The 12,475-nt window shown below is 36.8% G+C and overlaps 1 long non-coding RNA gene across 1 annotated transcript in view; it reads right to left on the bottom strand.

Moving 5' to 3' along the window:
- LOC120368089 (uncharacterized) overlaps positions 1 to 11,412 on the bottom strand; it is a 60,268-nt gene extending 48,856 nt beyond the window's left edge. Inside the window, exon 1 of the long non-coding RNA XR_012517561.1 lies at positions 11,293 to 11,412. This is a non-coding gene — a long non-coding RNA (uncharacterized LOC120368089). The remainder of the gene's footprint in view (positions 1 to 11,292) is intronic.
- Between the last annotated feature and the right edge of the window lie 1,063 nt (positions 11,413 to 12,475).

The raw sequence follows: 12,475 nt of genomic DNA, 5'->3' as shown, positions 1-12,475 counted from the left end.
CGGACCATCTGAGAGAGTATATCATCATTAGATATGACTGCAGTATGGTTATATCCCAGCCAAGTCTCCCTTTTGGAGTGAAGAATCTATTGTATTTCACCAAGTGATGGGCCAGGTAATATCAACAGGCTCAGGCTATTAGCTGTCACCCTATAAGGAGTCCCTTGCTCAAGATTAATTACTTTTCCAAGGAAGGTTCTTATTTAGTGACTTGATATGGGTAAGGGTACTAAGGTCTGATCCCCTTGACGAGATATCGTCTTGCCTCTCTACAGCAAACATTGCTCTTTAGCACACGCTGAAGAGCAATCCCATCTTCAGAGCTTCCCTTGGGGTCTGAGGTCTCTTCTGACACCATCACACAGCTCCACATCTCCCTGTTCCCCATCCTGCTGTGCTCCAGTACCTCCTACAAATGCTGCCCCCAGGAACTGGACTGTACCTCCTGCATGATAATTTATTCATCTCCAAAATTCCTTTTATCAAAAAATAGTTATTTTGAAAAGGGATCTTGGGCATATACTTCTAGTGTTACTTAGTACAGATATTATAAAAATAGGGTTTTATGTGGAAAACTGTAAAGATAGAGAAACAATAAAGTACATATAATCCAAGTTCTCCCGTCCTATAGAAAGGTATGATTAGGTTACACAAAGCTAAAGTAGATGCATCATGGCAAATGATCCAGTAGAATGGTTATGCCTATACTCCCTACCACAACTAAAGTCTTCTATATAATTGTAGGGGGAGTGTGCAGGGAATATCTATGTGACTATATAACTATGGAAAAATTACCTTGCTAGAAAGAGGGACTCTGTGAAGCCCAGTAGCTAGAATCAGTTTTTTCTTTCCTTGAGCTATTTTGTGCCTGCTGAGCCAGCTTCCACTAAAGTACTAAAAGGGGGAGAAAAATGAGGACCATCCAGATTTGCCTCTCTTTGCCAAAAAAATTCTCAAAGATGCTCATCAAATCTCTACCAGAGTCTTTCTGAATTACATAATCATCATGAAGTCTTTTGATGATAATGTCTAATATCTACAGTCTAAAACTTACAGATGTATTAATGCATACAATCCTTTCAATAATCCTATAGGGTAGAAACTATTAGGGAGACTAGACGGGAAATTAGATGGGGAAAGTAGAACTTAATAAAACGTCAGTTATTCTCTCAAAGTCTCATAGTTAGTAAGCAGTTCAGCTGGCATTGGCACCAAGCCAGAAACTAAAGCTTTAACTACTCTGATCCATGACTTCCAAAGAGTTTTATCAAAAATAAATTATAGTTATAATGATATGATGTGTTAGTATCAGTAGAGTACATTATGATATACTGTCAGATAAAACCAGTTTATCTTTCAGGCAATGCCATGCTAAATAATTGGCTTAAAATATTTTTTAAAAATCTTCATCAAATTTGTGGTTTTAAAACTACAATGTAGCTAGAAATGACACAAAAATGCAAATTTTAGGGCCCCACACCAAAGGTTTTAGATAGGCCTAGAAATCTTCATTTTAAAACGATTCTTCAGTGATCTTTATTGAGATGGGTCTCCATCCACACTTTGAGAGATGTTAATCTAGCTGCTAGGTATAGGATTTAAAACCATTAGGCACATGGTCACTAAAATGTATGCTTGATATCATTCTACTAAAAATAAAACTGAGCACTAGACACTTAACTATAACTATTATTAACTTACCTCTACCACATTATAGATTTTACCTTCACTGTTTTTATTTACAGCAACTGTAATGTCTATAAGAGAGGATTATGTATGTTCAATATAGGTAAATAGTATAGTACCTACTATGTGAAAGGCACTTCAATCCATTATATCTAACCCTGACGTCAGCATGATGGTTCCTATAAATTAGAAAATTGAGGTTCAGAGACATTAAGAAATGTCTCCACATCACGCAGTTCATAAATGCCAAAATTGAGATTTAGATATACTGGTTTAGCAAACTGAGTAGCCAATACTGTTTTCCCCAAGACACAGTTTTCCCAGTCAAGTCTTCAAATCTGTTGAGTTGTTTCATGACCTCTCACAGATAACTCAAGTCTAAGTTCTTAAAGAGAGAGCCAGGGGTAAAAATACTGGCTTCATCTTATGGCAAGTCTTCTTTAAGATACATATATATTTACTTCTTCTTCATTTAGAAACAGAAAATTGCCTATATTTAATACAGAAGAGAGTGGCTAAGTATGTGTGTGATTATCTCTAACACTTCCAATTGCTACCACCTCAACAATAAAGGAAAAAGAAAAAGAATGAGAAGAAAAGAGAACTAGATACACTTAAGGTACTTATTTAGATTGATGAAGCCAAATGTGCCTTCAGAATCTAGCACTAAAGTTTTGCTGCTGCTGCTTTTTTTTTTTTTTTTTTTTTTAATGGTGGGTGGTGGAAATGTGCCTTGTTTATCTAAACACATCTTGTAATATCGTCTGGTGTAGGCACAAAAGGCACAAATTCAGTCTCCTTGCTTCTGGTCTCTTTTTCTTCCCATTTCCTCAGGGGTAGCTTTCTGGGAATTACTAATTCATTGAGGATGCTGAAGAGGGCAGGACCCATGCTGATGACTCACATTCTTTCAAATACAAGGGTGGGCCCGAGGACTGCTTTGGTTGAATCCCATTACACACATCCTCCAGCTCTCTGCAGGCTATTTGTAGAAGCAGACAGAAAGCTCGAGGAGAGACGGTCCTTGTCAGAGATCTGGGAACAGCACCAGAAAAACTGTTTCACCCCATCTCTGACTCAGATACTTCCTGCCGTGGCTGGAATCAGATGCTGCCAAGACAGCTGTGGGGGAAAAAAAATTGAAGAAAACCTAACTTTTCAAAAGTAAGCTTCTATTTGAATGGAAGTTAATCAAGTAGTTGAATTTGGCCAAGATTCAGGTTGTGACTGCCCAATGCCACCAGAAAGTATAAGCTCAGGACCAAAGTCCCTCGTGGCTAAATCCACCAGCCCTGGCTAGGTGTTAGTCACATCTGGACTCTGCAGATTCTGCTCAGGCTTCACCTGGATGAGAACAATCCAGCAGCCAGGTTGAGGGAGAGTGAAATCTAATGCATCTCATTTTCTTTCATATTTTTGGAAGTAGTAAAGAGCCAGTTTCTACAGTATTATTATTTGTGCTGACTCTAAAGGCACTGCTTAATTAAGATAGAATGTGGACAATTCACTAAAGCATTAATGGAAAAAAAACACCCAAAGTCTCACCACCCAAAGATAACTACTATAAAAAGTTATGCACTTGAAGCCATATGAGAAAAATGTATACTCTTGTTTTGTAGTATTTATACATGTAATACTCATATCATACTTTTGCACCAATTTTCCATATATGATATTAAAGTTTTTATAAACATTTTTTACAATTCTGATTTCTTTCATTTTCTCTCAAATTGTTTTCTCATATAATAATAATATCTCATACTAAGTGCTCACAATATGTTGTCACATAGTGTTCTAAGTGCTTTATATGTGCTAATGTAATCGTCACAGCAAAGCTTAATTTATATATGATGGAACTGAGACTCAGAGAGGGAAACTGACTTGCTGAATGTTCCACAGCTGAAAAGAGGGGAAGCCAGAACTTATCCAAGTGATCAAATAAAGAATTCACACTGACCGTACATACCTCTTGTCTCTATATAACCAATTCTTCCTTAAAAAAAAAAAAAGGTACATTTTATCATCAGATAACTTTTCTCTTACCATAATACTTCTACTCCAGGGAGCTATTTGTTTAACAAATAATCGCTGGGATAATACACTAGTCCAGATTCTGTGCTAACTATTGGGAAAATACAAAGTTAAAGGAGACACAGCTCTGATTCGCTCATCAATTTATTAAAGCATAATTTGCTGAACACCAAATGTATCCATGGTTCCAGAAGATAGAGGTATAAAAGGAAAATGGAAGAAAGACTTGTTTCATGGAGCTTATATTCTCATTGGGGGGACAGAAGACAAAAACTAAGCAAACAAAAATATTTTGTGCTGTCAGTGTTGTGGAGAACAGCAAGGCAGGAGGTAGAAGGGTTCTGGTGCTCTTCTCAGTGAGTGCTTGGGGAAGGAAGACCTCACAGGCGAGTGGCATTGAAACAGAGACATGGAAGAAGTGAGAGAGTGAAGCACATGGCTGTCTGGAAAAAAGCATTCTGCAGGATTCCACAATCAAAAGAAGGACATGAACATAAATTTAAGTAAGTGTTCCATAGCAGGGAAAGCAAGATCCAATCCATGGAAGCAAGGCCCAGGAAGAGCAAGCTATGAAACATGGCAGGAGGGAAGGCTGTGCATGCAGGGGTGGCGAGGCATAAATGGCCAGAAAGCAGATGGTAACCACACTATAATGAACTTGAATGTCAGATTGTCTTAATACAGTTAGAAGCTGGTCTACAGTGAAATATCACCTCACACCTGTTAGGATGGCCATTATAACAAAATAAAACAAGAAATAAAATGAGTAGGTATGATGTGAAGAAACTGGAAGTAGCTGACACCATTTCCCTTTCATCTTGAGTTGAAACCATGAAGACCAGAGGACTCCTTTTTCATTCGCTCATGCTCCCAGCAGCCTGGCTGTCATGGTGAAGATGAATGCTCTGTTTCATTCTAGAAGAGATTCTGTAGACTGTACATTAGGTCCCCATTCCCTTATGGAAGGCTCTGAAACATTACTAGCCCTGCCTTAACACATGGCCAGGATTTTATGTCTTGTGTTGCATTCAAAAGACATAAATCAATTTAAAAATTATTTTTGATAATATAATATAGGTCTTGTGAATAAGCGGAGATACACAATTACATTATACAACACATAGCAAAAGATCTCGTTAAACCTCTGTCCCTCTCACGACATACAACAGCTCATTCTTTTCCAATGCATTACTATCTCACTCATTCTTTTTAGCCTACTAAGCATAACTTTGATAAATCTGAAATACATATTCCAAAATCCTGTGCCCTTAACAAGCCTTCTTGAAGCTCAAAATTCACTGCAGAGTAGAGTCTGTGATCTATACTGAAGGTGCCTTGCAAGAATAGCATCCTGTTGAATTCCACTGAAGAAATTTCTTCTACATAACAACCAGCATAACATTAGTGTTCACATTTTCAAAAAACAACAATGAAAATGTAAATCCTGCTAACTTTGGTATCAAGTCATGGTTATTTGTAAAGATATTAACTAAATATAATGAATTAGAAGTTTAAATGACAGTTTAACTGAAAGTTTCAGGCAAAACACAGCAAAAGGAGTGGGAGATTAATGGTAAGGACTGCTAAGGTCATCCTCTTGCCCTGAATCGACCCTCCCCTGAGTGTCTGAGGACTGGGTTTCATTCCAACTCCTTTCAATTGCCTTGACATTCAGCCACACTTCCTGGACCTTCTGCCTTATTCTTCCCTCTCAATAAAACATTTTTGTTTCCAAACCTAAAATAACTTCATTGATTTTTTTTATAATTGTAAAAAAAAGACATTATAAGTCCAAATTATATAAAACTCTAAAAAGTAATAAAAATAATAGTACCACTGAGAGATGACAAGTATTAACATTTTGATATACTCCATTCAAGCCAGTTGTAATGAGTGTGTTTATATAGACATGCCTAACATGGGGAGAAATGCCAGATATAGGTGATGGGGAGGAAGGCAGCAAACCACACTGCCATGTATGTACCTATGCAACAGTCCTGCATGTTCTTCACATGCACCCTGGAGAAATGTTCATCAAACCATTACTTGTGTCAATAATTCTCCAAATCTTTGCTCCGACTCTGTGTGTAGGTATAGGGGATGCCTACAACATTCAAGCAGCCCGTTCTCAACTCTACCCTTCGGCCTTTCACAGATTCGGCCTTTCACCTCAGGCAGCCGCAAAGGTAAACAATTGCCACTGGTTGTTTTCAACCAATGAACTGCAAATAAGGCCATTCTCACAGAGTAGCTGAGTCAGGTCAATTAAAGACAAGCCCTAAGAATGAAGCTTTTCAATGTACTGCCAGACAGGTGAAATAGCGACAATTAAGGGAACGGTGTATTTGGGTAGCTCCAAGCCCATTCAGTCCTTTCCAGTGGCTGCTAGGTTACTGTTCTTCAAATGTACCATGGATCTTGGGAGGAGAGCTGAGATTAGGTCAAATTGTAATGCTGTAAAATTTATTGTTATTACTAATATTTAGCCATTACTCTTAAATACAGTTCTTCAGATTGTTGCAAGCTTTTAATTAACTTCCAGAGTTCTGAAAAAGTTGATTTTGACAGTTTTAAATATATTCTTCTTGTTTTTATAAAGGAATTTTAAAATATTTTTCAGAAGTCTTCACTCATTTTTTAGTGATTAAAATGGTTAAGACTATACATAGTTTCTAAATACAGCTTAGCTGTGTTCCAAATATTCTAGCATAGAGTCCTCTTCTTCTTGTTACTTTAAATTATTTAAATTTAAAAATTCATTGTTGAACCAATGCTTAATTTTAGAAAGTATGTCACATTTTTCATGTATATACTCTCTTGTTTCTTTATTGTTTATTTTAGTTTTATTGTATTAAAGAAAAAGTGTGACCTTGTCAGTCTTGACTTTTGCATGTTCATTACAGTTTTCTTTGTGGATACTTCCATGAATGATTTTTGTAAATGTTTCTGGAAATAAAATTATATATTTTGTGCAAAGGGTACAAAGTTATCATATTAGTCAAAGACTGTATGTTGCTGACATATCATTTTTCCATTTAATTCATATTTTAAATATTTATTTATCCTTTTAGTGAAGCAGGGGCAGCCACAAACAAACCTCTCAAACACCAAACAGGAAAGGAAGTGGTAATTTTATTCAGCCAGGAGCTGCAGCAGGCATAGATGCCTCAATAACCAAGCTCCTCAACAAAGGAAACCCTGGCCATTTTAAAAGCTTACAGTCTAAGAGATGCACATGTGAGAGAGTGGAGAGCATGGGGGATGTGACTAGGTAGGGGTCTGAGCAATTGAGCAAGAATACCTGCTAAGGAAAATTTCTCCATACCATGTCCATGATCTATAGATGGGGCTGTGGTTAGCAGTAGGGAGTTTAATCCTTAAAATGGCCAGTGGCACCAACCGGTCCTTCCACTGGCCTCCTCTGGCTGACTTTTACCTTTTCCTATTAAAATGCAATGTAGATTATTTGAAATAGTTTCAGAAGGAATGGTACCAGCTCCTCCTTGTATCTCTGGTAGAATTCGGCTGTGAACTCATCTGGACCTGGGCTTTTTTGGGGGTGGTAGGCTCTTAATTGCAGCCTCAACTTCAGACCTTGTTATTGGTCTATTCACGGTTTCGACTTCTTCCTGGTTTAGGCTTGGGAGGAGGCAAGCGTCCAGGAATTTATCCATTTCTTCCAGGTTTACTAGTTTATATGCATAGAGTTGTTTGAATAATCTCTGATGATGGTTTGAATTTCTGTGGAATCTGTGGTGATATCCCCCTTATCATTTTTTATTGCATCAATTTGGTTATTCTCTTTTCTTTTTTATTAATCTGGCTAGTGGTCCGTCTATTTTGTTGATCTTTTTGAAAAAACAGCTCCTGGATTTACTGATTTTTTGAAGAGTTTTTTTGTGTCTCTATCTCTTTCAGTTCTGCTCTGATCTTAGTTATTTCTTGTCTTCTGCTAGGTTTTGAGTTTTTTTTATCTTGCTCCTCTAGCTCTTTCAATTTTGATGCTAGGGTGTCAATTTTAGATCTCTCCTTTCTTCTTATGTGGGCACTCATTGCTGTATATTTTCCTCTAGAGACTGCTTTAAATGTGTTCCAGAGATTCTGGTATGTTGTGTCTTCATTCTCGTTCTAAACACTTTGGTTTAGAAACCAATTTATTTATAATCCTTTGGCATATATCCAAAGGATTATAAATCATTCTAAACAGGTTCTAAACACTCTTTTTGTAGAATCTAAGAAGTGGTTTCAAAGAATGTCTTTATTTCTGCCTTCATTTCATTGTTTATCCAGTCAACATTCAAGAGCAAGTTGTTCAGTTTCGATGAGGCTGTGCAGTTCTGAGTTAGTTTATGAATTCTGAGTTCTAACTTGATTGCACTTTGGTCTGAGAGACTGTTTGTTATGATTTCTGTTCTTTTGCATTTGCTGAGGAGTGATTTGCTTCCAATTATGTGGTCAATTTTAGAGGAGGTGTGATGTGGTGCTGAGAAGAATGTATATTCTGTGGATTTGGGGTGGAGAGTTCTGTAAATGTCTGTTAGGTTTGCTTGTTCCTGGTCTGAGTTCAAGTCCTGGATATCTTTGTTAATTTTCTGTCTGGTTGATCTGTCTAATATTGACAATGCAGTGTTAAAGTCTCCCACTATCATTGTGTGGGAGTCTAAGTCTCTTTATAAGTCATTAAGAACTTGCCTTATGTATCTGGGTGCTCCTGTGTTGGGTGCATATATATTTAGGATTGTTAGCTCCATTTGACCCAGCAATCCCATTACTGGGTATATATCCAAAGGATTATAAATCATTCTACTATAAGGACATATGCACACGAATATTCATTGCAGCAGTGTTTACAATAGCAAAGACCTGGAACCAACCCAAATGCCCATCGACGATAGACTGGATAGGGAAAATGTGGCACATATATACCATGAAATATTATGCAGCCATCAAAAACGATGAGTTTGTGTCCTTTGTAGGGACATGGATGAACCTGGAAGCCATCATTCTCAGCAAACTGACACAAGAGCAGAAAATCAAACACCGCATGTTCTCACTCATAGGCAGGTGTTGAACAATGAGAACGCATGGACATAGGGAGGGGAGCACTACACACTGCAGTCCGTTGGAGAGAAATAGAGGCGGGAGAGTGGAGGGTGGGGAGTTGGTGGGGGGATGGCATGGGGAGAAATGGCAGATATAGGTGAGGGGGAGGAAGGCAGCAAATCACACTGCCATGTGTGCACCTATGCAACAATCTTGCATGTTCTTCACATGTACCCCAAAACCTAAAATGCAATAAAAAAATAAAAAATAAAAATAAAATGCAATGTAGAAGTCTAAAGAGGAAGTGGCCTTAGAAGCTTAAGAGGAAGGGGTCTCCTTCCTCACCCCCCTGTTTGAGAACCTCACCTATAACGTTAGTGAGAGTTCTCACTCTCATTCTCATTTTTATTTTCCTAGTCGTCTAAAGAAACTGATTAATAATGATTCATATAATATACTTGCGATGTGGTTCTCTGGTTAGCTACAGCAGTGATAAATCCTCTATTCATCTGAAGGAATGGGGGAGCAAACAAGGGAGTAGCAGGCAAGTACCTATTATTATTACAATGCTGATGATGAGAGTCTTGAATCCTCCCAAGGATGAGGGCCAACCTCCAACCTCAGTTGTGCATATTTCAGACTATTTGCTTTCTCTCTTCTTTTTTCTAAACACTAATATTTCTGTTTCTGAGTTTTAATATGAAATGGGAAAAATGTCATGGGAAAGGAAAATAATTGACAATAAAAATAATACTAGCTAATTTTGCTAAGTACTCATGCATGCTTATGCTGGCAGAACGTCACTTCTTAGATTCTACAAAAAGAGTGTTTAGAACCTGTTTCATCAAAATGCAGGTTCAATTCTGTGATATAAAACAGCACATCACAAAGCGTTTTCACAGATAGCTTGGTATAATCCATGTTTCCAAAAGGGCTATTGAGCCCTTATAAGAAAATATGAATATCCAGCCCTAAACAAGCTATCTGTGAAAACGCTTTGTGATGTGCTGTTTTATAGCACAGAATTGAACCTGCACTTTGATGAAACAGGTTCCAAAGACTCTTTTGTAGAATCTAAGAAGTGATATTCTGCAAGCATAGGCACCCATGAGTACTTGCCAGAAGTGACATACTGCCCAGTATTTTGCTAAATGCTTCATATGATATAAGTATTATAATTATCTCCATTTTACAGATGAACTACTTGAGGTCCAGAGATGTTAAGTTCTTACTTAACACAGCTCACCTGAACAAATAAATGAAATGACATTTAAATGTACATTTATTTCAGCTTTTTAGGAATTTTGAGGAAGTTTAGGAAATGTTTGCACATACTGTTTGTTCATGAACATTCATGAACACATTTGGAATGATTTTTAAGAGATATAGGAATTAGTTCTGAGCAATCAGATTTTTTTACATTTATGCTTCAAATATTTAGTAAACATTCACTTTGTATCAGGATATCTAAGGTTTGTGCTGTTGAAGACATAAATGCTGTCTCTCTAGGTCAATCCATAGAGACAATTTTGTCCTTTGTCATACTGTGACTTATTTAAATATGATAATGTTTTTATTTTAGAAGTAGAAAAGCAAACATCACAAAGCTGTGATTTTATAAATTCTATGTGAGGTTTTGATTCAATTTACTTTTTAAAAATGTGTCTCATGTGATAACTCAAGACTTTCCATAAACTGGCAGTAAACAAAGTAAATAAATTATTGATTGTAGGGAATACATTTAAAATATAGGGAAAAGTACCTCTGGAAGGCCTTACAAGATATTTTGATGTTCATAACTTTTCAGGGCTCAAAAGTCAAAGTCAAGAGTAAATAAGATCTAGTGGTGATATCACAACAGGGTGACGACAGTCAGTAATAGTTTATTGTGGATTTTGTACATTTTAATAACTAAAAGAGGATAATTGTAACGAAGAAATGATGAATGCTTGAATTGATGGACACCTCATTTACTCTGATTTAATTATTACACATTGTATGCCTGTATCAAAATATCTCATAAACCCCTTAAATATATACACCTACTATATATCCATAGAAACAAAAATAAATAAATAAAAAGTCAGTGTCCATCTATAGTCATAATGCTCAAATCACAGCCACAATTTTGCTGAAAATTTCCACATCAATAGCAACTTAGAAGCATGAACTTTAAATCTGATTTCTCTTGGTCAGATTGCCATTTCCCAAGCATTCACTTCTCTATATTTCATAAGATCCATCTAATTTCCACTAGAACAAAAATTTCAATGAATTTGTAAGGTGACATTTTCATTCATTTCCTGGGATTTCACTTACCTCTGACATTTAGAAGTTCCTTTGATAAGAATACATAAACAAGACAATGGCTTACATTCTTAATCCAGGAAAGAAGGAAGGGGAAATACTTGACTGGAATAAATGTCATTACCTTTAAGCTAAAATATGTCCTATGGAACCTAATTTTGTAGAATCCTGTGGTTTTCAAAATGCTTTCCTGTATTTCAGACACAGCAACAAATTAGAACCTACCAAGTAACAGGCACTGTGGGAGATGCCAACTGCTTATCATGGACCTTTACGTCACAGCTTGAGCCTGTCTTCCCCCTCTCATCTTACAGGACTCAAACTAGCAAATCTCCTTAGGCTACTATGAGGAGGATGGTTTAAAATGGGGAAAAGGCTGAAGCAAGGAAAATTAATTAGGAAACTGTTACAGTATAACTGGGGACAAATTATGATGACCTGCATCATTGTAGTAGTAGTAAAAATAAACTAAAAAGGATAGATTCAAGAAATATTTAGGCAATAGACTGACAAAATTGGTTGATGAATTGACCTTATTGGGAGAGTTTCTGTGAAAGATGGAAATAACTGAAGGATAAATCTCAAGATTTTTTTTTTAATTGCATTTTAGGTTTGGGGGTACATGTGATGAACATGCAAGATTGTTGCATAGGTACACACTTGGCAGTGTGGTTTGCTGCCTTCCGTCCCCTCACCTGTATCTGTCATTTCTCCCCATGCTATCTCTTCCCACCTCCCCACCCCCCTCCCCTCCCCCATTTCCCCCCAATGGACCCCAGTGTGTAGTGCTCCCCTCCCTGTGTCCATGTGTTCTCATTGTTCAACACCCACCTATGAGTGAGAATATACGGTGTTTTTAATGTCTACAAATGGGGAGAAAGTTGTGATATTCCTTATTCATCTTGAGGCATAAGGTTCAGTTACTTGAAGGATGATCAAGAGGAGATGCCTAGTTAGCACTTACGTTATAATACAGAAGAGAAATTTTGTTGGTTTACGAATTTGTGAGCAATTAACACATAATAAAATTAACCAGATCACCCCAAGGAAACTTTTACATTGATAGGGGAGCACAGAAAAGACCCCAGTGCCTATAAAAGTGTTTGGCACATACATAGTTGTCAATTGGTAAGTGCATGAAGTAACTAACTAATGAAAGAATGAATAGACTATAGAGATATCTCTTTCTGATGAATAGATAGATGTATAAACCAGTAAGCCCATTCCATGTGTGATAATTGAAGTACTATGGAAATAGGTAATATTAAATGTTTCCTCTAATAATTTCTTATATTTTACAGTAAATACAATAAATTATGTAAATACAATAAATACAGTAAATACAATAAATGTACTGTAAATACAGTAAATACAATAAAAAATGTCATGGAAGATTATTTTCTTATTT

This window comes from Saimiri boliviensis, chromosome 5, assembly GCF_048565385.1.
Source record: "Saimiri boliviensis isolate mSaiBol1 chromosome 5, mSaiBol1.pri, whole genome shotgun sequence".
NCBI classification, from domain to species: Eukaryota; Metazoa; Chordata; class Mammalia; order Primates; family Cebidae; genus Saimiri; species Saimiri boliviensis.
Note: the sequence above shows the minus strand (reverse complement) of the source record. Positions and strands in the feature narration are given on the sequence as shown.